We start from the raw sequence: 25,633 nt of genomic DNA on the forward strand, positions 1-25,633 counted from the left end.
TGGCTGGGGTGGTAGAGAGCGAGAAAATCTGAATGAGACAGTACATCTCTTCCAGAAGAGTGTGCAATGGGCTCACATTTCTCTGATTAAGCAGAGAAAATCCCCTCTAAGATATGCCCGGGAATAAATGGGATAAGAAAGTCAGCTTGGTGTAGTGGTTAGGAGTGCAGACTTCTAATCTGGTGAGCCGGTTTTGATTCCACGATCCCCCACATGCAGCCAGCTGGATGACCTTGGGCTCACCACAGGGTAAGGGCTTGGGAGCCAGGATGTGTCCGTAATGAGGAAGGGTGCCGATTGGCCCCTTCCTCTGGACAGGCGCGAAGCACCTGCCGATTGGTCCCTCCGAGTCCCCGCCGGAGCAACTGCGAGCCGCGCACAGCGCAGCTCGCAGTTGCTCCTTTCCCGGCGGCCTGACGCGGTGAGAGGCGCTTTGCGCCTCTCACCGCGTCAGGCCGCTGTCCAAGGGAGCCCCCGGCAGTTGCGCGGAGCGCGGCTGCTGGAGGCTCCCTGCCCAACGGCCTGACGCGGCGCTATATTTATTTTACAGCGGGCTTGCTTACTAGTCACTGATAAAGCTGTTCTGACCAAGCAGTAATATCAGGGCTCTTTCAGCCTCACATCCCTCACAGGATGTCTGTGGTGGGGAGAAGAAGGGCGATTGGAAGTTGCTTTGAGACTCCTTCAGGTAGTGAAATACAGAGTATAAAAAGCAACTCTTCTTATTCTTCCGTGGTTCCTCCTGAACAGTGCAGTTTGGGGTGGGAGGAGGGGAAGCAAGCAGCAGCAGCAGCAGAGTAGACACCAGGGTCAGGTGCAGATTGATGTTTTTTAACATAGCTGAATGAGCTTCAAAGCCCAGTGCATAATTGACCGTCTCTTTCCCCTGCCCATTTTGTCAAAAGTGTTTGTTGAGACTGAGGATGTAAGGGAGGGGGATTCCAATGTAGGCATTGAGACAATCATCTCTAATGTTATGATCAAATTTCAGTCTCAAAGGTGGTTGAACTACTCAGCTGAAGTCCCTTGGAATAGGAGCTGGCACTATGAGCCTGCTAAGGTAAAAGGTGAGGTGTTTTGGTTGTAACAGTGAGATTTTCCAATCATATTTTGGGCCGAATGACAATCCAAATATGAATTCACTAGAGGCAGGTCATATTATTATGCTCGTCTCCTGTTGGTATTATGAGAAAGAAAGGAATTATTGTGAATAAATAAGAAAAAAAATGTAAATTGTTCCACACCCATAGGTACAGAACTGAACATGATGATAAATATGCTGTTGCTGAAAATAACTTGTTTTCTCTCCTTCACATTTGTTCTATACGGACATGTGACTGGATCTCATTGTTATCATTCATCCTTGCTATGACAAGTCCCCTTCACACTTTCTCACTCTGAAGTAAAAGTTTTGCTCCAGATATATTGTTATTCCCTCACTGATTAAGCTGCCCATGTAGCATGGTTTCTATCCTGTAATGAGTAAAGGTGGCTGTTCCGCCATGTCAGTGACAAATGATTTGGCTTTAACTTATTCCTAGAACTTTATGGGACCTCTTTTCTTTAACTTATTTAGAATGGCAATGATATGATGTTAAAGTCCAAACCAAACAAAATATTTTATTTAACATGTACAGTGGAAGGTTAAATGGAATGAAGAGATCAAGCTCTTTATAGAATATGAATTACAGGCTTTAGAGAGGTTTAGAACCTTTTCTAAGTTTCAGCGTTCTTTTCACTGAGAGGCTTTTGTTTCTGTGTTTTTCTAAACATTTCTGCATTGCCTTTTGTCTTTTGACTTCTCTTGAACCCCCCCCCCCTGGTTTTCTAGAGGGCAAGTGCTAGTATTAGCAGAGGGCAACCTCTGCTAATACTAATTCCTTTCCTAAAAGCATGAGCTTCTCTGTTACTCTGAAGGTCATAGAATCATAGAATCATATAGTTGGAAGGGACCTCCTGAGTCATCTAATTCAGGGGTAGTCAACCTGTGGTCCTCCAGATGTTCATGGACTAAAATTCCCATGAGCCCCTGCAAGCAAATGCTGACAGGGAATTGTATGACAGGGAAATGCTCATGGGAATTGTAGTCCATGAACATCTGGAGGACCACAGGTTGACTACCCCTGCTCTAATCCACTATGCAGGACATTCACAACCCTATCGCTCATCCACTGTAACCTGCCACCCCCTTGAGCCTTCTGAATCAAGGTTCTTTCCACACCACTCCAAGGAAATCCTCAAGCAATCCCCCCTTTTTTAACTGGGCAGGGATCCTTCTTCTCTCCCTAAAAAAATTCTCCTGTCTTCATTTGCATTGAATTGGGAGTATCATTTCATTGTCCAAATCCCTCTGCCAAGTACCAATCCCAGTTCTCCCAACTGTGTAGAACTATGCTGAATCCAGACTATAGTCAAGAACATTTTCTCTGACTAAAATTCTTAAAGTAGTTATTGTTCAGCAAAAGCAGAGAAAAGTTTTCTCTCGATGCAGGTTACGTCAGACTCTGAATCAGAATAATTTCCCTCCAGTACCCAGCTCTAATATTGCCTCTCTCACAGCTGCTGCTGGCCAATCAGAGTGCTTGGAACAGCCTGTCACTCTAGTTCTCTGCTTCCATAAAGAATTAATCCTTCACTTCAGCACTTGGGATCTGGCTTTTATAGTACTGTTTGTCACACTTGCCCTTACTCAAAGTAGTCAATCATGTAGAAATGCAGGAATATATACATGTTAATATTATATTTCTTGTTTCCATTACATTGTATGGGGACAAAGCAAAATTTGATCCAGAGATCCCACATTTTAGCGGCAACTCATATTAGTTGTCATATCTGTTCCACAGTGCAGTGTAATTTTTTTTTGCCCAGATGGTATTGGCTGTACAAATTGAGTATTTATTAAAAGAGGACTTATCTTGAGTCAGTGAAGTTAATTAAAGCTTTTAATTATTGAATATTAACTGATTAATCATAGGAGTTTTCATCCAAGCCAATACTCAGTTCATATTTTTATAGATATGAAAACAGTATTTCCAGTGATAAATGGCATATTCTTTGAGTAAACATACTTGGTGTTTCAACCATCTCCACACCATGGGATCAAGTGACTTTTAATGTTGCACAGAAAGGAACATTGCTCTAATCCACTGTGGTTTCTTTCCAGCAGCTAGTATTATCCTCTCTCTTTATATGGAGATTAAAAGAGAACCTTGCTGGACCACACCAAAGGCCCATCTGGTACGATAATCTGTTCTTCACAGGGGCCAGTTAGATGCATTTGGGTTTGGGATTCTTTTCTTTTTTATTTCTATTTAATGTGAGTATTAGAGGTACATTAGAGCCCAGCTGCAAAAATAGCAACATTCATAGTGTTTTAATTCTCTTCATTTTTGACACTGCATCTTCTATCATGATTCTGGGTTTGATGGCCAATTTTCAAACATGTTGCATTATTTTCTCATGAATCATGCCTGCCATACCTTTCAGTTTTAGCCCTGGAACTCCCACAATCCTGAAGCAGGTGGCCAATTTTGAGTTTTGTACCTTGTACATAAGAGTGTAATTTAGTCCTTGAATGCTTCAATTTGTAATCTGTTTCTCATGGAATGTTAGGTGACAGATGGATTCTAAAAACATAGCTGGGTGTGTTTTTGGATGCTGCTGTTTGTTTAGCCTTTTCAGTTCATAGCTACCTTTCAAGAACGAGCATATGTTGTAGAAAAGCCAGCAAGAAAGTCACCATGTCATTGTGTACAAGCTGTTCTTGTCTAGAAGACCAATTGAAATCTCTGTTTAACATCTGCTGGATAGAAGAAGTGGCTTTGGGTACTTGGAAGAGCATTGTGGCCCTCAAACGCATCAGCAGAATATCTCAGTCTCAAATGATTTGTGGCCTCTTGTTTGGAATCTGAGGCTACAACAGATGGTTACTAACTTTATTCAAAGAGCGGTGATGGGAAAAACATGCACAAGGCTCTGCTATCTTCTTCACCCTGGGGCCTACAGTAGAGGTTTAGATTGTGTGTGTGTGTGTGTGTGTGTGTGTGGTGCGGAATGGGGGTAGAAATGGTTCCTTTATCTCTGCAGTATGGTCCCAATCAAATAAATAGTGTTTTCTTAATAGCTACTGTTATGTGACTATTAAAATGGGAAATATGATCTCAGATCTCCATGTTTTGATCCTAAAACTATATGTGCCAGCATAACTTATTTCCTTGGGTATGATTTCCATCATCTCCACAAAGTGCCAAGATTTACACTGGCTTATTAAATTTTACTTTTCAGAAGATTGCTATTGGCAACCCTTTATTTGTGTCATTCGGTTAATGAGGTCTTGAGTTAGCCTATATCCTTTTAAAAGTAAGCAGTTTAAAGTTTTCAATGTAAGCCTTCCTTGTTATTGTTTTTAATGGCACAATGTTTCTCAAATTGGAGTCTGAGGACCCCAGGGATCCATGAAGGTATTTAAGGGGTCAACACTGTTGGCAGAGTTTAAATATGCAAAGGAGTAGAGCATCAACTGCTTGAAGAATAGTTTTATTGTGAAGAAAAACAACTTTGCAAAGAAATAAGAGATAAGCCTAACAGTCTAGTTGACTTGTGCTTCTTTTCTTCATCTGAGGACAGGTAAAAAGGATGTGTGCTCCAAGGAGCAGGAAGACTCCAGATAAGCAAATGGGGACACAGGAGAAGATTATTTGAAATATACTAGGAAGTTCCTATCAAAACATGCTGATTACATATCCCCAATGACCCCTGCAGGATATTCTTCATATCCTTTTAAATCATGCACACTGCAGATCTTACATATTCCAACATACACATCCTTTGCAAGGACAGAAGGCAAGTCCTTCTCACACCCATGTAGTTGACATAAAAGCAGCCCCCTCCATTTTCTTAGAATGGGGACAAGGACCCTTGGGGAAGGAGACAGAATGGGCTCCCCCTTCTTGAAAAGAACTAAAGTTCATATAATTGCTGCTGCCTGCATGTACCTAGCTTTTTGAATCACTCGAATGTGGTAACCAGAAATATGCAGACTGGTTGCTGGGAACTAATAGCTCAGTACTAGGTGTCACAGTGTGGGAAAGAACATGCGTGCTTGTGACAGCACGTACCCCCATTTGCCCCCTCCCTACTGCTATATAGGGAAGAGCTGTCATTCAAGCCGTGCCCTCTTCCTTATTTGCCTGTGGCTTGATGTGCAGATAGGGCTCTGTTCATATGTGTGCGACTTCTAGCCCCCACCCCACTTTCTCTTGCATGCTAGTCCAGTCTTTAGCCTTTGCCTGGAAAAAGCAGCTAGGCATGAAGGTGAGACTCTTTGAAAATAGTATAAGGTCTTTAACAAGAAAAAATGGCTATAATATACACTATAGCCACCAGAGCACAAGTACATAGGAAAAATTGCAGACTAAAAAAGAAAATAAGACATATAAGGCTAATCTATGCTTTATGGGCATTGGTGTGGCTGTTGGAACATCTAAAACAGTGGACAGTGAAGACAGATTCCTCTGTTCTATCCCTTGTTTCTGGTCCTGGCGTGAGTACTTCTAACAGGGTGTCTAGACCATTTAACCCTCCCTGTGCCAGCTGGGCAGATTTCTCTGTTTCTTAGCCTGAGTTTGGAAGTAAAGTCCCATGCAGATCACTTTTCTCAAATCAACTTAAGGTGCAGGTGTCAAAATTCTATGGCCCAACTCTAGGTTATCCAAACACCCATTTATCTTGCCTCCTGTCAGACAGCTGGATAAATGGCTATCTCCATCCAGGAATCTTATCTCTCCTCAGTCAGCAGTTTTACTGCCCTACTTCCTTGTGAAAAAGAGAATGTTTCTTTTGCTGAGATAGGGATCTTCTGGGTGTAACTCAAAGCACATCATAGTGCAGTGGTTCTCAACCTTCCTAATGCTGCGACCCTTTAATATAGTTCCTCATGTTGTGGTGACCCCCAACCATAAAATCATGCAAAGGTTCTTTCACAGAAACCGAAACTGACTAGTGGTGTGAAGATCCATTGTCCATGCCTGTATATAAATTGTTTTTTCCCCAGAGTTTCTTAATTTAGTTCTGCCTCTTGTCCCACCATGCCGATCTCACTCTTTTCTGCTGCTCCAGACAGACAAACGCTCTATCCCGATCTACCCAGCAAGGCTGTTGTGTGGATGGCAACCCTCCTGCCCAGCTGCTTGCCCTGCCGTGACCCCTGTGAAAGGGTCATTTGACCCCCAAAGGGGACCCACCCCCCAGATTGAGAACCACTGCTTTAGTGGCATCCAGAGGACGTCACAGTGACACTAATGCAGTTAGATCCAAGTGGATAGCCATGTTGGTCTGAAGTAGCACAACAAAATTTTTAATTTTAGATATTACAGTAAATAATAAGTTTTTAATAGCCTAACCACAGAGGCAGTAGTGATGGGAAGTCGACCTCCCTACTGGGGAGAGTAAGGCAAGAAGCAAACAACCCAGGGATTATACTGGTATAAACTGGTATTTGTTACTTACTTCTGGTAGACTAACCAGATTTATGGCACAACTCATGATTTATTATGGTATCATAATTCATCCTGTATGAAAAGATTAATTTAAACCCAGCCTTTTCAGCTCTCTGTGCAGTGACTTTCATAGGCCCATTATGCACGGCCGCCGGAACAGCGATTTCGGGTCACGTGGAAAACGCGGAGGGGGAAGACACGAAGCAAACCGGTTATGCATGGGACGGGGTGCAACGGCGGCAAAACCCGGAGCAGCGGGTGTCGAGGCATCGATGTGGAGCCAAGGGGAAGCGAGGCGAGCACGCCGCTGTGTTGGCGAGCGTTGGAGGTGGAGGCCAGGAAGGGCGGAAGCAGCCTGCGCAGGCGCAGCCCTGCCGGGTTTGTCGGGCACGGAGGGGGAGGGAGCATGTTTCCCCTTCCCCTTCGTTTATTCCCAGCTCGCCTCTCCCCTTCTTTGCTGCCCCGGTTCCTCTGCCCCATAGGTTTCCCCTTTATATTGTTTCCCCTACTTTAAACTTTGTATTGTATATTTGTGCTTTGTTCATTCACATTTTTTTATAAAGTTTTTGTATTTTCTTAGAGACCTCGCCTCCGTTCTCGTTTGTGGTTGAGGTGTGTGTTTGGGAATGGGTGGGAGATGGGTGGCCAGCCTCTCTGCCGTCCTTAGCCGCGGCAATCCCCTCGCCCCCCTCCACTGTGAGTTCTCCGGCCGCCTTTCCGTCCATGTTCCCTTGGGTTCCCCCCGGCCTGCTCTGCCGTTCGTTCCGACCCTCCGGCCTTCCCGATTATGCACGCGGTCAATTCGGCGCCACCTCCGGTAGCGCCCTGGTCGCCCGGGAAGCTGCGCTTTCTTCCGCGTTCTACTAACACGGCTTTTTTCGGCAGCGTGCCTCGAGTCTGTGGCCGGTTGCAGCCGACTCGGTGCGTTATCGTGATTTTAGTCGCCGCCATTCCACCCCGACTGCGCGCTAAAACCCCCGTGCATAATGGGTCATACTGGCTTCCTAAATAAGAAAGAACTTTTCTAAGATCCATAGATACAGCATAGGTGGCTGTGCAAATGGCTGCCTCCTCTCTTCTATGTGAAAAGCAAACATTGAATAATCCCCCTATTGTATCTTAACCTCTTTGAGGGAAGAGGCCCTAGTAAAACACAACTTGTGAAAAGAAACACTTCAGGGAGATGTTAATCTGTTCTACCAAGGGTCTTTTTTTCCTTATGAGGTATCTCTCATGGTATACAACTTTGCTTGAAGTAAACAAGATGTGTTTGCATTCTAACAGAGCCATCACAATAAGGAAACAATAAAATATGCTCCCTTTATTTTGGCATTCTGGGAAGCAAGTAGTTCTATCTCTGTTGCAAGGAGAAAAAGAGAACGATCATTTATTTTCTTCAAGCCAGGCTGAGTCTTGGTGAAGGATTCCTCATTGGAATCCATGAATATTTAGGAAGTCTGTGCAAGTTAGTGTCTCTCCTTCTGACCACAAGTGCTCAGAGTCTGATGGTACAGGAAGAATAAATACTGGCCTTGAATCTTGGTTATGCTGCCTCTTCTTCTCCTGATGGAGACATTTTGCTGAAAACCCTGAAGAACGGCTATATCTTAGTCTCAGTGGTACGAGGAGGCAAACGTGCATAAAAGAGAGTTTATGTGGTGTGAAAATACTTTATTAAGCTTGCTCTTTCCACTGCCATCACCACCAATGCAGTGTATCAAGTGAGTTTGCCAGGGATATTAACCTTCATTTATTTACTTTTCCCCAATGGCAGATCAAAGAGAGACTGTGCACTGGGCTGGAAGTAATTGGCCTGAGTTGTGTGTGAGGAGAAATTAGATGTAGGACATTTGCCTCCTGTAGGCCCTATTGCATAGCTAGCCAAGTGCTGACAATAGCATCTGCTTGCCCTGCCTATCCAGGAAGATCAAAAGCACTCTGCCAGAGGTTTATGGCTTTGCGTAACTTTTGACATTTTCTGTGATTGTCTGCCTTATCTTGTCACAACTTAAAGAAGCAATGCGTAGTAGATAATACACATGTCCTCACTTATATTAGAAGGTGATAGGAAAGAATGCGTTATGGATGAAGTGTTATTAGTTTTTAATGACAGAGATCTTAATCGGAGTCTAAACTCTGTACCCCGAGATTGCTAGAATACTGTACTGTCTAAACTAGGAGACATTTGTAAGAAGTAGACTTCTTGGAAGATATACATCACAGTTTATTTTTGTGCACACATACATAGGTCGATTGTTTCAAATGTGTAGCCATGTCTGTTTGAAGTAGCACAATAAAATCAGAGTCCAGTCGCACCTTTAAGATCAACAAAGATTTATTCAGGGTGTGAGCTTTCGAGTGCAAGCACTCTTCCTCAGACGATGAATTCCTTTCATGACTGTGGGAATATATAGCAAAAATTTATTCTGTTACATTAGTAAACTGTGTCACACATCCAAATACAGCCAATGATAATTCTTTACCAAAACAGCCAATCCATACCCCGGAATTCAGTTGTAGTTCACAAAAACATAGGAGAAACCAAACTGCCTGGGTCAGTGATCAAAGGCTCTCACCTCACCATAAACTGCTTGCCCCATCTGTCTCCATACAAGTGTGAAACATTCCTACAAGGGAATTGCTGGTAACTATCGATCCCAAGGCCAGGGAGTTAAACTCAAAATTCCATTACATTGCCATTACCTTACAGTCACATTATCACAAATAAAATAAATTGTGAGGAATATGGATACACGAGTTGAACAAGGTTAGCATGAATAGTGAGATAAAAACCTATGTCATTGTTGAGTCCAGGGTATGTCATAGTTTTGCTATATATTCCCATTGTCATGTAAGAAGATCATAGTCTGACAAAGAGTGCTTGCACTTGAAAGCTCATGCCCTGAATAAATCTTTGTTGATCTTAAAGGTGCTACTGGACTCTGATTATATAAGTTAGGTTATGTGTGAGCAGCAGACATAGGTGTTTTCCAGACTGCCCTAAAGTTCCATTCTCATTCCCCAATGTTAGCATTCTTTTTTCTTGTGTCCAGACACTTCGTAAACATCCCAGTGCTGCCCCAGTTCTTTCTCCTTCCCTCCCCATTTCGTAAAAAATTAGTTTCTCTCATACTTTTTATTTGTATTGCAAAATCAATTTACAAGAAAATGCCTCCCTCAGAATCTGGACATTTCCCTCCAGCTTGAGGGATGCTGCCCAAACCCACCCAGAAAGGGTGTTTATTGTTTTTTTTAATCGCATGCCAGGGCAAAATCCTTCAGCGCTTTCAGGCACCTGCACTGAAACAAGCATCCATACCTATTAGGAGTGCCAACACCAGCAGCCAGTCATTGCCCCCTTTATCTTACTCAGACTCCAGAGTAAATTACTGTATGCCCCTGGCTGTTGTTTTCAAACACATTTTAGTGTCAGTCTTTGGTCTTTTTCAGCAAGATTGGGTAAATCTGATGGAGGATACGTATTGTGGATGGTTTGGAGGTGTAGGATCAGATTAAAAAGCATGCCTGGCTAGGCAAGTCAGTTCATTCTCAGTGAAACTTCTGTTATTCCCAGATCTTCAAAGTTCAACAGCTGAAAAACCCTTGGAGCCATTTTCATCAGGAAAGAGTGGCAGAATATCTCCAGATGCAAAGGGGGAAAGAGAATCCGATCTGAGAGGAAAGGAGAATCTGGAGCTTCTTTGTGTGATTGCCTCCTTGAAGCCGCTTTGTAACATCAGCACATACACAGAACAAAAATGGGAGGGAGGGAGGGAGCAGAAAAACGATAATGAGAGGTGAATCTGAAGGGACAGAAGACTGGTGGGGAAAGACGGGAGGAAAAATGTCAGTGTAAACTAATTGCACTGATAGCATGATTGTTGGGAACTGCCACAACACTGACAAAAAAACCCAAAGGTAGCTGCAGTTTGAAAAATGCCTTCATTTGCAAGGCGCCCGTGTCCTTGAGAAATTCATTTGTAGCGTGGCTTTAAGCTCCTGTGCGTGCTTTGTTGGTGATGGAACCGTATTAGCAATGAACCAAGGCAGCCTTCATGTGGGAATAATTACTTTAACATGCTCACTAACCAGAATTTGCCCAGCTCTGCTATTAATTACTGCCGTACAACGCCACAGCTAGCTTATGTTAGAGTCACCCAGCACCTCTTGGAGAGGCTAGAATTGTGCTTGGATATGTCTTTCTTCATTTGACTTTCATCGACTGCGTCTGTCTGGGTCATTTCTGTATTTCTTGGACTTCTTGACACAGGATGTCTTCTTCCTGGTATAGTCATCTCTTAGCCAGGTACGTGTCACCTATACTTTTAAGGCAGAGTTGTTTTTATTCCCTTGCAAAGAGGATACAGTGAACAAAGACACATCCTAGTAAGAAGGGACAGACTCATAGGATTTAAAGGTAAAGGTATCCCCTGTGCAAGCACCGAGTCATGTCTGAGCCTTGGGGTGACGCTCTCTAGCGTTTTCATGGCAGACTCAATACGGGGTGGTTGGCCAGTGCCTTCCCCAGTCATTACCGTTTACCCCCCAGCAAGCTGGGTACACATTTTACCGACCTCGGAAGGATGGAAGGCTGAGTCAACCTTGAGCTGGCTGCTGGGATCGAACTCCCAACCTCATGGGCAAAGCTTTCAGACGGCTGCCTTACCACTCTGTGCTACAAGAGGCTCTTGTTCATAGGATTTAGCTGATATGAATTAAATGGTTTACGAAGACACTGAGAATAATGGACTAGAAAAATCACCAAAGAAGAAAGGAAAGAAAATGCAAAGCTCATTTATTTATTATGCTTATTTAATTCATTATTAATGGTACTATCATTAATGGTAACACAATATCTCCATCTTGATCAGAGAGGATTAGACCTGGAACAATCCCCTTATAACAGGACCAGGAAGAAACATTTCTGGATAATAACATTATAATGGTGGGGCTATCTGAACAATCTGTAACACGAGGAAATAACAGATATATCTCATATGTATAATTCTCAAAAATAATACAAAATATATTTTAAAATTAAGGGTACCATAATAAAACACTTAATTCAGACCCATTTAAACCTTTGAATCTCTATCTTCCTGTTGGCAAGTGTCTTTACCTGGCAGGATGATACAGCACCCAGAAGATCATAGTCAAGAAAGTGCTTGACTGTTCTACTTGTCCGACAATGTGGGCATTCTTAAAAAAAAAATCAATTGAAATCATATGCAGCAGCAAACTGAGTCATTTGTGATAGCTTTTAGATTTCCAGATCTATGTCAATATCTTTAAACAGCCCGTGGCGCCACGGGTGCCACGGACTAAATAATTCGTTAAGCCCCCTAGAGGTGGGCTTTGTCCGTGATGAGGAAGGGTCCGGGTTGGACCCTTCCTCACGACAGACAATCGGAGGGACCAATCGGCAGGCGCGAAGCGCCCGCCGATTGGTCCCTCCGATTCCCAGCCTGAGCAACTGCGAGCCGCGCGCAGCTCGCACCTCTCGCCGCGTCAGACCGCCGCCCGAGGGAACCCCCAGCAGTCGCGCGAAGCGCGGCTGCTGGGGGTTCCCTCCCTGCCGGTCTGACGCGCCTTCTCCCCTTTCAAAACCCCTTTTTATAAAGGGGCTTTGAAACTAGTAATTGAAATAATACCTTCATGTAACTTGCACACAAAATAATAATAACTAAATCCCCTCCCTCTGATAATCAGTCATGGAAAGCAGTTTATAATTTAATTATCACTATGAGATAAAAACACCACAAATAATTATATCACATTTTCAAAGTTCAAAGAGATAGCCAGAGTATGAAAAAGATAAGCATCAGCTTGCACCAGTTTACTATTTAATCTTAACGATTGAATCCTGTCTTAGCTAACTGTAATTGTATCATTAAGTGACCTATCCTAGATACACTGTGACATCTCCTCTTTCCCATTAGAGTTGGGTACTGACAATTCCAGTGGTTAATAAAAGATAACTAGATTTCTGAAATGTTTTACTTGACCCAAATTTATGAGACTACATATATTTAAATGTTGTAATACTTGTCCCATACTGTTTGGGCCATTCTATCTGAAATGTTGAAAGTTTACTATTACAGTTATGTATAACCTCACTTTGGTTACCAGGCAAGAGATTTTCAGAGGTTATTTGCCATTGCCTGCTCTCATATGACCCTGGTATTCTGGGGAGGTCACCCTTCCAGGTGCTAGCCAGAGCCAACCCTGCTTAGCTTCCAAGATTGGGCTTGCCAGGTCTATCCAACGGTGTCTGCAGTCTCAAAAAAGATTGGGTACACCTGATATAGAATAAACCGGAATTTGTGGATGTCATCCCTTGATCTGAAAAGCTGTCAATTTCAGTTTGGTGTGCATATATATGTGCAAATGTTAATACAAATCTTCCTGCAACTGGGCCATTCTCCCCTCCCTTTGTTACTAAAGGATTTTATTACTGTTTCCATTGATCATTGATTGTAGTCTATACCTCTGTTTTATTAAGACTGGCAGTTTACTGAAGGAGTGGAACAAAATTTACAACAGAAGTTCAGGATGCAGTTCAGTATTTTAAAGTGGAAATTCAACTCCATCCTCAAATAATTTTATGTCCAATTGGGAAAGACACAACCACAGTATGATATTTTTTTGAAGAGTGAGTTAATGTGCATGTTCAGGACAATAGTCTGTGGTCCACATAAGAATCCTGCCTTGACCCCCTAGCTGTTTAGAAGGGGAACATGAAAAGTATAAAACATCATGTGATGTGATATCTAATTTCAAGACACTGCATTCACTGTGGGACTTGGTTCATAAATTGCATATAATTCTTCCTTTAAACACTTAACTGATTGCTTGCCTTTCCTCCCCACCCGATTTTAAAAGGGGCAGGGAAAATGTAAACTATATTGTAATGCAATGCCTGCCCTGGATTATGGACTATCTGAAGGAAAGTTTGGGTTCATGCCAAAATGGATTTCATGTTCATATCTGAGCTTAGCCCCCACAACTGTTTCCAGGAAGATCTGAGAAAATATAAAACAGACAGAAATCAATGCCTGTTTCAGACACTAACAGGGAAACTAAGTTGGTATGCAGATAAACAGCATTATTTTCTGTTCAAACAGACAGATGGGTTGGGAGCAGATGTTATGGTCTGCTTCTTTTTACTTTTATTTCTGTGAATGGAGACTAGCTGGTTTTAATTGATGGGACTCTGAGTCCCATTGATGAAGAGGAAAATAGAATATAAATACATAAGCCTTGCTCAAATTTTACATCCTTGGACACGAAAAGAAAAATGCAAAATTTACTCCAAATACAGCATCAACTGAAGTGTCTAAAGTATTGCAATGTTGCATTGTTCTGATTATATATCTGATGTCCGTATCTGTATATAACTCTTTCACCAGTCACTCTATTTCAACTAGGCTAATCTACAAAAAAAAGAACAATGTAATGTTTTTTACTGGGAACAACCAAAATGATACAAAACATTGTTATGATAAAACGGAGGAGGGGAGAACAGTGTGTGACACCCAGAGTTCTTTGGAGGAAGGGGGAGACTTAAAATATCTGTAAACCACTCAGGGAGTGGTATAAATAATTTGCTAAGGCTAAGGGGGGTGGGCCGAGTCTGAGATAGGAAACAGGGGCCATTGGCCCCTTGGCCCCAGACTGACAATTGGTCCATCGACCAACTGCCTCCACTGCAGGGGGAATCCGCGGAGTCGGCGGGGAGGGGGCGGCGGGGAGGCCTCCCTGCTCCGAGGCCCACAGGGAAGCCATGGAGTTGGTGGGGAGGGGAGTGGGCGAAGGAGTCTTCCCTCTACACCTCGGAGCAGGCCCGTCACACCAGGGACACGGCGGCCCTGCTCCAAGGCCCCCAAGGAAGCCAAGGAGTCGCCAGGGATGGGGCGGCTGGCCGGGGGATCCCCGGGGGCCCCCACCCCGACCCCCCCTTTCAAAGCCCGCTCTTACGAGCAGGCTTTGCAGCCTAGTACTAAATATTTCTGAGGGTGTACCAGGGACTTCTTTTTTATTGCCTGCCATTTGGGGACAGCAGCAGTGGGATTATCAAGCGTTTGGGCTTCCAGCCTACAGAGCTAAAGTTCAGATTGGGTGGGTTTAGATCTGGCTTATTCTGCAAGGGGGAGGAACCAGGTCTGCAATCCTGACTGGTGGCAATATGGATGCACATGAAACACAAGCGGGAGTAGTGACATCAACTAAGAGACAACAAAATGCATGAAGAGAGGCCAATGCAGTTGAATGTGCCTTTAGACTTTTTGTTGCTCTCTCATGCTAGTGCCCTGGATTTCACATCGTTCTTCACTTTCAGACTGTAGACTGTTTTTGGTGGATTCTACTTTTAGCCATATTTGATCAGAGCTGGGGGTGCTCAAAAATTATTCGGGGAGGGAAAAAAACTCTTGGGGGGATTAAAGGTAATGATTAGGCAAAGAGCTCAAGCTGGTCTGTGGTTTATTCTATCATAAGTGCCAGAAACTGGAAGGTTCAGTGGAACCTTATATTTTGTGGGTTGTTCAGATTTCTGTTTTGAAATCTGGCTGTTCAACACAGTAAACAGAAGAGGCCTGTAGTTGATTTTTAAATTCAGAAGTTCTGACTTTTATTGCTTGGCTACAGTATGTGAGTGTTTCATCCTTATTCTTATATTCTTGGAAGGGTGCTGATTTTCTGATTTGAAGCCTGTACAGGATTGGGTTGAAGAGATCTGGAATTTAAAACAAGAGGAAGAAAGACAGCACTACGCCCAACATTGTTGGTATTATCTTTCCCGCTTTCATGAAATATTAAAAACTGAATATTGGTTAACCTTTAATGTTTTTTACTCTTAAAAGCTAAATAGGCTAAGTCAGCTTGTATCAACCTTTTTATCATTGAGAACCCCCTGAAACATTCTTCAGGATTCGAAATCCAAGAAGGAGCACAATCATGTAGAACAGGGGTACTCAATTTGGGGATTGGGACCCCTTTGGGGTCGAACGACCTTTCACAGGGGTTGCAGCAGAGCGGCAGCTAGGACTGGGGGGAGCATCCACACAACAGCCTTGCAGGATAGATTGAGATAGAGCGTTCCTCTGTCCGGAGCAGCAAAAAAGAGCGAGATTGGCATGGTGAGAATGGAGGCAGAACTGAACTGAGAAATCCTGAAAAAAACCCAATTTATGTATAATCATGAACAATGGATCTTCACACCATTGGTCAGTTTTGGTTTAATTTCTGTGAAAGCACACTTGTATAATTTTATGGTTGGGGGTCACCACAACATGAGGAACTGTATTAAAGGATTGCGGCATTAGGAAGGTTGAGAACCATGGATGTAGAATAAGGCTGGGAAGCAGAGCTGGGTACACGGCCCCCTGGGCCCCCTCCCCACCTCACCCCCTCCCCACCTCACCCCCTCCAGGTCCATCATTGGCCATTTTATTTATTATTTATACTGCCCTCCCAGACTGGCTCAGGGCGGTGTACAACAATAGTAACAAATATTAATTAACATTAATAACAATAACATTAACAGTAACATTAATAAACACTTAAACCCTTTACATTAACATTAATAAACACTTAAACCCTTTAAAATGAGCCTCTTGTGGCGCAGAGTGGTAAGGCAGCTGTCTGAAAGCTTTGCCCATGAGGTTGGGAGTTCGATCCCAGCAGCCAGCTCAAGGTCGACTCAGCCTTCCATCCTTCCGAGGTCGGTAAAATGAGTACCCAGCTTGCTGGGGGGTAAACGGTAATGACTGGGGAAGGCACTGGCAAACCACCCCGTATTGAGTCTGCCATGAAAACGCTAGAGGGCGTCACCCCAAGGGTCAGACATGACTCGGTGCTTGCACAGGGGATACCTTTACCTTTACCTTTAAACCCTTTAAAAACATCACAATACAAAACATTAAAACTTTAAACACATCTCAGTGCAAGAAGTGCAATCCCATTAAGGTGAAGTCTGTTGATAATATTCTTCATGGGTGGGGCTCCCTTGGGGGGCCCATCGATGTTGGGAAGAGAAGGCGGGTCGAAATGAAGATAATGGAGCAGGTATTAAAGGGAGCGATCTGCAAACATCTGGAGGACAATTTGGTGATCCAAGGAAGTCAGCATGGATTTGTCTCCAACAAGTCCTGTCAGACAAACCTGGTTTCCTTTTTTGACCTAGTAACAGGTTTGCTGGATCGCGGAAATGTGGTTGATGTCATTTACTTGGATTTTAATAAAGCTTTTGATAAGGTGCCCCATGATGTTCTGATGGATAAATTGAAGGACTGCAACCTGGATTTTCAGGTAGTTAGGTGGATAGGGAATTGGTTAGAGAACCACACTTGAAGAGTTGTTGTCAATAGTATTTCATCAGACTGGAGAGAGATGAGTAGCGGGGTACCTCAGGGCTTGGTGCTTGGTCCGGTACTTTTTAACATATTTATTAATGATCTAGATGAGGGGGTGGAGGGACTACTCATCAAGTTTGCAGATGACACCAAATTGGGAGGACTGGCAAATACTCCAGAAGGTCGAGACAGAGTTCAACGAGATCTGAACACGATGGAAAAATGGGCAAATGAAAACAAGATGCAGTTTAATAAAGATAAATGTAAAGTTCTACATCTGGGTCAGAAAAATGAAAAACATGCCTACTGGATGGGGGATACGCTTCTAGGTAACACTGTGTGTGAACGAGACCTTGGGGTACTTGTGGATTGTAAACTAAACATGAGCAGGCAGTGTGATGCAGCGGTAAAAAAAGCAAATGCCATTTTGGGCTGTATCAACAGGGGCATCACATCAAAATCACAAGAGGGGACATGATAGCCCTCTTTAAGTATTTGAAAGGTTGTCACTTGGAGGAGGGCAGGATGCTGTTTCCGTTGGCTGCAGAGAAAAGGACACGCAGTAATGGGTTTAAACTACAAGTACAACGATATAGGCTAGATATCAGGAAAAAATTTTCACAGTCAGAGTAGTTCAGCAGTGGAATAGGCTGCCTAAGGAGGTGGTGAGCTTCCCCTCACTGGCAGTCGTCAAGCAAAAGTTGGATACACACTTTTCTTGGATGCTTTAGGATGCTTTGGGCTGATCCTGCGTTGAGCAGGGGGTTGGACTAGATGGCCTGTAAGGCCCCTTCCAACTCTATGATTCTATGATTCTTCTATGAAACCCTGGTTGAGGAAGCCTGGGCTAAGTAGAGGTACAGGTAGGTTGTCCCTAATGATTAATTATGTTGATTGTTTTGTGATAAAGCAACTAAATAGAAATGCAAGATCTCCTCCTCAAGCCAATAGTTTCTGGATTTAGGAGTCCTGAATCTTGGCATATAATCAACAGCCCATTGTTTCTTTGGCTTATATTCTGTATATTTTTGTTTACACCTTAGAAAGGAACCTTCTTCATCTATCCAAGTACCACATCACATTTCCTCAGTTCTAATCACACTGTAAGCTGAAGTTAAATATGTCTCTGTTTATAATTCAGGAATCTTTTCCCACTTCACTTAATGTGCATTATCGTCATTAACGTATTACATTTCTCCCGTGATAAATGTTAGCATGTGCTCTTCTGGGCAATATAGGAAAAGACATTTCCATCTTTCCTTTTCCAGATGTTTCCCCATACCACTTGGCATTGAGAATCCAAGCAAATTCAGTAATCTCCTGCTGTTGCAGAAAGGACAGTTGCAGAAGCTTGCCTGCCCTCTCTGCTCCACATATTCGTCAGCACTTCAAATGTGATACAGGGAACATTCTAGTCAAATTCAGGCAGCTTCACTAACACTGTTCATTTCTGTCTGCTTCAGAGCTCTTTTTTAGTGATGTCAGTTGCACTGTTTCACTGTTGCCTCCTTACCAAATTGAAACTCAGACAAACATATACAACCTTACTCTGCTTTGCTGGGCTGATATGAAATAATACATTCCCAAATATGTTGTCAGTTTTGGAGAGAAATGGTAGACGAAGGATTAAAATGGGTTTTAGACAACATGCATCTGACTCTAGTCTCAAAGGACGTTTGATCTGTGATTGTAAATTCACCTTAGAAATATGGTACAATCACATTGAAAATTGCCTTCCTGTCTTTGCACACCAATAGCAGGGAAAGACTCCATATCAGTGACTTGTGTGGTTTGACTCTTGATAAAGCCCCTGAATCTTTATCTACAGCTTCTTTCTCACTCCCTTTTCTACCTAGTTTGTTGTGAAAGTTGGAATCCATTCCCTAGCCAGACCAGGCAATTTTATGTGAGATTACTTCTTTCATACACAGTAAACCTTGACCTTTCCTTATGTGGATTTGCAGTTGTGGCTGGCCATTTTCTCCATCAGAGGATTCCATAATAGACCCACTCAGAGATCACTAATGAGTTTAATTTTATGGCCCTTCATTGGCCTGTTGCTTAGTGTTTGATTACCCTGTTTTATTGCTCTAATTATATTGTTAATCAAGTTTATTACTTGTTTCTCTCTCTTTCCCTCTCTCCCTCTCTCTCTCTCCCCCACCCCCCTTTTTTTGATTACATGTGGATTTATGCCCTGCCTGTGATTTGCTGTATGGTGCTTTCACTTTTCCTATGGCCCTGCCAAGGAAACCAGCACACATAAACATTTGAAAAATAAAAGTCACTTAGAAAAAGTGGGACAGGGAGTGGCCTTATAATTCTTCGTCTAAAAGGAGGACAGAAAAACCTGGGATTCAAGGATGCAGAAGGGCTTGATCTTTTAAAACTATAACCCTTTCCACACCCAGGAAGAAATGGCACAGTGAGTCCCGCTGCTTCGCTCACGGCCCGGCTAGTTTCTCGCTTCAGGGGGGAGGCAGGCGCAGCCACCAGAACGCCAGCGACGCAAACTCGCATGCGCAGAGCTGCTGCGTGTGTGCATTTGCGTGCATATTTGTTGAAAAAAGGCGGCAAATCTTTGACCCCTAGTTTTACCTATAGCTGGAAATACTGTATGCTCTAAATTTGAAAACACAAGACTACAGTGAGGGAAATTCAAATTCTTTTGAGATCTTTTGGTATATCCCACATCACTGTTGTCACAATTAGTGCTAAATCTTGGCTGTACTGAGCTCTTCCATTTGGTTAAGGAAGGCCAGGGCGGAGACTGGAGTTATCAATCTGGGGATCCCACCCTGCCTTTTATGATCAGGGCTCCTCAGGCTAACATCTTCTAGGTGGGTCATCCGTGTAAGAACCAAAGACTGGGAACAGCTGGGCTATGGGTCTGGGGGGGGGGGGTTAGGAAATCAATTATGCCACCATCAATTGTAAAAAAAAAGGGGGGGGGGGTTATGCGGTTTTATAGTCTGTAATTTTTATTGGTTTTATAGCTTGTAAACCGCCACATGGCGGCCAGTGCCAAGAGTGACATTCTAAAAATCGAAATAATCATCGAATCATAGAGTTGGAAGGGACCATACAGGCCATTTAGTCCAACCCACTGCTCAATGCAGGATCAGCCCAAAGCATCCTAAAGCATAATAAATAACAATCTTTACACAGCTATCACTGTATAAACATAAAAGGCTAAGGGATAAGTGGGCGGAGAGTGGACAGACAACACCTCTCACTAGGACAGACAACAGTTCTAGCCAGTCGGGTGAGGGCCCAATCAGAAGGTGTGAAGCGCCTTCTGATTGGGCCCTCACCAGCACAAGCCAGAGCTCTGCCCAGAAGCCATGAAGACCTGAGCGCTGTGGGCAGTCCGGCTGGTGGGCTCGCCGGTGGGGATGGGGCCGGGGATGGCTTCCCTGCAGCCACCCAGCACACCCGCCGCCTCACTAACAAACGGGCTTTGAATCTAGTGTGTCTATAATCCCCATCTGCATATGAGTGGTGTAGTAAGATATTTTGAAGTGCAAGAGTTTTTCATGAGATCCATAGGTTCACTCCTGTAAGACAACAGCAGCAAGAAAAACAGCCTTTAGATTTAGTCCCTGGAAAACTTTCTTGGAACGAGTGGTGAACACAAGGTTCAGATATGCTTGATCTTTGGCATCTCCAGTTAAAGCGATCAGGTAGCAGGTGATAGGAAAGACCTGTGCTTGGGACTCTTGAGAGCCACGAACAGTCTGAGGAGATAAGATACATCAATGAGCTAATATAAGGCAACTTCGTGTGTGTGGAACTGAAGGTGGGCCAAATGCCTCAGGGAAGCTCAATGCCTCTTGCTAAAGAAGTGAGAACTCTCATCTGAAATCTAAGTACAATTTTGATTTATCTACTGCAGGATGCTAAAGCAGAGTTTGTGCTGCTTTTGTGTAGTGGCTGATAAATTGGTTAGTAAAATCATCATTTTGACTAAGCCATTCTTACATTATAGGCATAATAATCCACCTTCTTCTAGGACTCAGGTGATAAGACTAGAGGCAAAGCCTATTGCACCCAGGGAAGTAATGGGCGGTAGGATGCACGCCTTCCTGGGGGCTGCCTACATGGCAAAAGCTCGCGGCCACCCCTGGAGTCTTGAGGCTCCACCTCCAAACCTCAATTCCTGGCCCACCAACCTCCAGCCTGGAAATCTCCTGGATTTGGAGGTCATCTGCAGACTATAGAGATCAGCTTCCCATGGGGAAAATGGCTGTTTTGGAGCGGGGACTCAGCAATGACAACTCATCTCCAGGCTCCTGGAAATGAAAGGGCTGCTTGGGGGGGGGGACTCTGTGGCACTGTGCCCCAGAGCAGTTGCTAGGATGCCAAACTCCAGGTGGGAAACAAAGAGAGATGCTGTGTGGTAGTAATAGATTTGTCACAGTTTCTTCCTTCAATGAAAATATTTGATAGCAAAATTTGCTTGAAGAACTGAAAACCTTTTCTTCTGTATGTTCTTCAGTTCAATATCAAAATAAATCAAAGACAGTTGTATGTTACAATCAAACATGAAAACATTGGTTAGCAAAGAACTAACAGAGGGTTTCTCAATTACTGCCTCTGTCAGCTTTTCTAAACTTTTTAACCATTGAGAAACCCATGAAATATTCTTCAGGCTTCAAGAAACCCCAGCAGAGAGCCAATAGTGGAAGAACCACTTCAGCTGGAGGAGAGGTGAAAATTATGTTGAGCAGCCTGATAGGATAGTGGCCCATTTTAGTTTTCCCTTTTCTCATACAAACTGGGCGTCCTAGAGGTGGCATAGGCTGGGTGGTGTGTATTTTAAAAATCCTTCAAAGTTGCTCCCTAAAAACACCCATGCTGAGAGATTCAGGATGGAATTATTCTTGAGAAGGTACAGCACATATTGCTGTTAATATTCTCTTTCCACCAGGTTCTCCAATTGAGGGCATCGTTGCTGCAGTTCTGAAAAACTCCTTGTGTGTATTGTAGGTACTATAGGTTACTCTGATTTGGTCAAAATTGCTTGCTTTCACATGGTACACTGCAACAATTGATGTAGCAGCAATTTCATCAAAGGGGCATGATGCCAGACACATCTGGCTCCAGCTACCTCTGATCTTTATTGGCTCTTCTGCTCTGCTTGGAGGAGGAATCTTGTTGCTGTGTGTTTACTCACACAGATCCAACCTTACTATCAACTATTTTTCAAAGGCTACCTTCTTGCAGTTCTGCTGCTCTATTGTACATATATAATAACTAGAATTAAAGCCCATTTTATGGCGAGATAAAATGGGCGCTAGGCAAGAGTGGGTGGGGAAGTGCGGCCGGTAGAAGCGGGAGAGGGCCTGGCCATACCCCGGAGCACGTTCGGGGCTTCTCCCGGCCAGTTCTGCGGCCGGAAGAAGCCGGAGAGGGACGTACGGGACGTGTGAGAAGAAAGCCCCCCACCCCAGAGCATGGCTGGGCCTTCTCCCGGCCGCTGGAGCGGCCTCGCCGCATCTACGACACGGTGTGGCCACTCCAGCGGCTAGGAGGAGCAGGAGGAGGAGCAGGCCGGTCAGAGGACTCACCGCATCGGCTGGCAGTTCAGTCTATGCAGTGATTCCCTGGCCAGGCGAAGCAGCCAATGGCTGCTTGGCCGGGGATGGACACTCGGAGAGCCCAATCAGGAGCCACTTCGCAGCTCCTGATTGGGCCCTCCGAGTTTTTATCCCGGACAGGGCCCACCCTAACTCCTCCCAGACAGCCCTTACTCTATTATTTAATCTGCGGTGCACCACAGAGCGGTTTAAAGATAGTAAAAATATCCATTCCGTCCAATGGCCAACACTAGGATCAGATGCAGCTGCAACATGATTCTGTGAATGAGAATTATATGTTTAACCTTAACATAGGATTGATAATTTTGACAAATACAATTCCCCCCCCCCATACATCAGCACTTCATCACAAGTGCTTATTATCTTTCCATCCTTCATCCATTTTTAAAGGCACAGAGTTCTTTCTTGCATTGGAGGCAATGAGCAGAGTCACAACAGAAAAGGTTATTCTGGCCAAGCATTGACCTTCATGAAAACTAGTGTGCATCCTAAGCTTTACAAACAAAACCACAGTAGAGAGCCCCCAGATTACAAACAGGATCTATATTATTATCACTATATGTGATGTTTCTGGCAGTTGCAGTACTATGGAATTTTCCTTTAACGCTTGAGAATCTGAGGAGGCATCGAGATGTCTGCTGCAATGCACCTCAGGATGGCTCTTGCCTTGACAACTCCGTGGGGTCACATGCTACAGCAGGGGGTCAGTGGTGAGTTGACAGTAAAGAAAAAAAAATCTGCTCTCCAGCTGGCTTCAGAGTTGCTGCCATGCCTTGGCAGGGGGGGGGGGTGAGAGAGAGGGGGAGGGGTAATATTTCAGACTCTATCAGAAGACTTTGTGCAGGTATTCTGTAAGAACAAGTTTAGCTTTGCTATGAATTCCCTTCCTGCTTGCTGAGAGAAAATGCTTGCCAGTTATGAGTTCAGTAGAATTTGCCAGCCCTGTCAGACATACCATCTCATTCCTTCTGCTTTCATGGACAGAGCAGTTCTTGCCCCACTTTCTTCCCCAGAGCCAGCTACTCAAACAGGGCACAGGCAAATTAGTTTTCCCTAGGGGATGGGCTAGTATGCATGCAAAGGTTACATCAAACCCCGGCCTCTCTCTCTCTCAGTCATGTCTTTATGCAGAATGCCAGCTTGCTGGCTGGAAAACAGCTTCATTTTCTCCAGCAATCAGTGTTTTGAAAAGCACCATTCTACAAATTTGCCCCTCCTTAGGGTCACCTGCGGGGATAGTATGACCTTGACATAGTTTTGGGTTAGCATAGACTCAAGAACATAAACAGATGTGAATCTGCGGTCCTTCCCTTAATGTACTCTAATGTGACCCTTCAAAATGCACATAATCATTTACCTGCCTGTGTTGGACATTTGTGGCCTAAGAGAAAGAACCTTTTTGAAAAGTTCCTTGTCTGAAGACATTTTTTTCTTGGCAATTAAGTGCTGTCTACAAGCCAGGATTACTCATTGTTCCCAGGCATTGTACCCCATTATACATAAGCCATTGCTGCCGGATTCTTGACAGTTTACACCAGGGGTAGTCAAACTGCGGCCCTCCAGATGTCCATGGACTACAATTCCCACGAGCCCCTGCCAGCGTTTGCTGGCAGGGGCTCGTGGGAATTGTAGTCCATGGACATCTGGAGGGCCGCAGTTTAACTTTCCCTGGTTTACACCAAGAGCAAGGTCTGGCTAGTTTTTATACATCTCACCTTTGTTTCTCATTACCTTTTCAGACATTTCCAGCTAAATGTATCAGTGCAGTTATTTTAATGACATATTTACACTGTGTTAATAGCTGTGTATGAGTTTATTTGTTGTGGCTTCCCCAAATATTTTTGGACATTCTAATTTGATGAGGGTGCTGAGAATTTTTTTGAAAGAGATTTCTCACCCCCAACTACAGTTTCCAGATGATGGGGAAGCCTTTAATACCAATTTGTATAAGAAAGTTTAATTTGGCAAATTCAGTTGAAAGAGGTAGGTGGTTTCCCTTTTCTTGGTGGAGTGGTTAAGAACGGCGGCTCTAATCTAGCAGTGACCTTGGGCTAGTCACTGCCCTATCAGAGCTGTTCTCATCGAACAGTCCTGTCAGAGTTCCCTCAGCCCCACTTACCTCACAGAGCGTCTGTTGTAGGGAGAGGTAAAGAAGGTGATTGTAAATTGCTTCAAGACTCCTTCAGGAAGTGAAAAGCAGGGTATAAAAAACAACTCTTTTTGTGGAAATGTTGCCAAGTAGATTGATGCCTTATAGAAATGCCCAATTCAGAGATTATCTACTTTATCAGCTTCTGTTTGTGGAACAGAATACTGATCAGATGTTTGAGTAGTTTCTTGGAGAATGAGAGACATAGATTTTTCTGCATAATTTGTAGGATAAGTAGATAGTTGAGGATTCCTAAGTCTCTGTTCCTTGGATATAATGTCCAGATTTTTGCAATATGTCTGTCAGTATCTGTGCAAGTTTCTTTGTGAGGCTAGTGGTTTTCCATTCCAAGTGGGTTAATGTAGTGCCTTCCATAAAGTCCTAACACCAGTTGGTGGTACTGATAATGTGTATTTGTCAGTAGAGTTTGTGCCATGGTTTGTGAATCACAAACCATGACGAAGTTTCGTTTCATTCATTCATTCATTCATTCATTCATTCATTCATTCATTCATTCATTTATTATATTTATATACCATCCTTACCTGAGACTCAGGGCGGTTTACATGGAACATAGAATACAGTACATGGAACTTAGTTTTCATAACAACAACAATATTAACATTAATAAAATTAATAAGTTTAACAGGGGAACTGGTGCAAACAGGTCCAGGGCAGAACACATGAATGGATTTCTGGGAGGGATCTGTGGATGTTGCTAGTTTCGCTTGGTCTCAACCAAATGCTTGGTGACAGAGCTCCTTTTGCAGGCCCTGCAAAATTTAACTGGCAACCACTGTAATTGATGTAGAAAGGGCCGAATGTGGGACCTCCATGGTGTTGTTGTGAGGACCCTGGCCGTTACGTTTTGGATCAGCTTAGTTTCCGGATCAAGGCTAAAGGCAGGCCTGCAGTGAGTGAGTTACAGAAGTCCAGTCTAGAGGTAACCATCGCATGGATCACTGTGGTTAGGTGTTCCGGGGCCAAGTAGGGTGCTAGTAGTTTGGCTTGGCGGAGATGGTAAAATGCCAACCG

General features: G+C 43.7%; 1 protein-coding gene across 2 annotated transcripts in view; it reads left to right on the forward strand.

The window, feature by feature from the left end:
- Positions 1-25,633, forward strand: part of B4GALNT4 (beta-1,4-N-acetyl-galactosaminyltransferase 4) — a 226,960-nt gene that overhangs the window by 64,032 nt on the left and 137,295 nt on the right. The window lies entirely within an intron of this gene.

The sequence above is a fragment of the Paroedura picta genome, chromosome 2, assembly GCF_049243985.1.
Source record: "Paroedura picta isolate Pp20150507F chromosome 2, Ppicta_v3.0, whole genome shotgun sequence".
NCBI lineage: Eukaryota > Metazoa > Chordata > Lepidosauria > Squamata > Gekkonidae > Paroedura > Paroedura picta.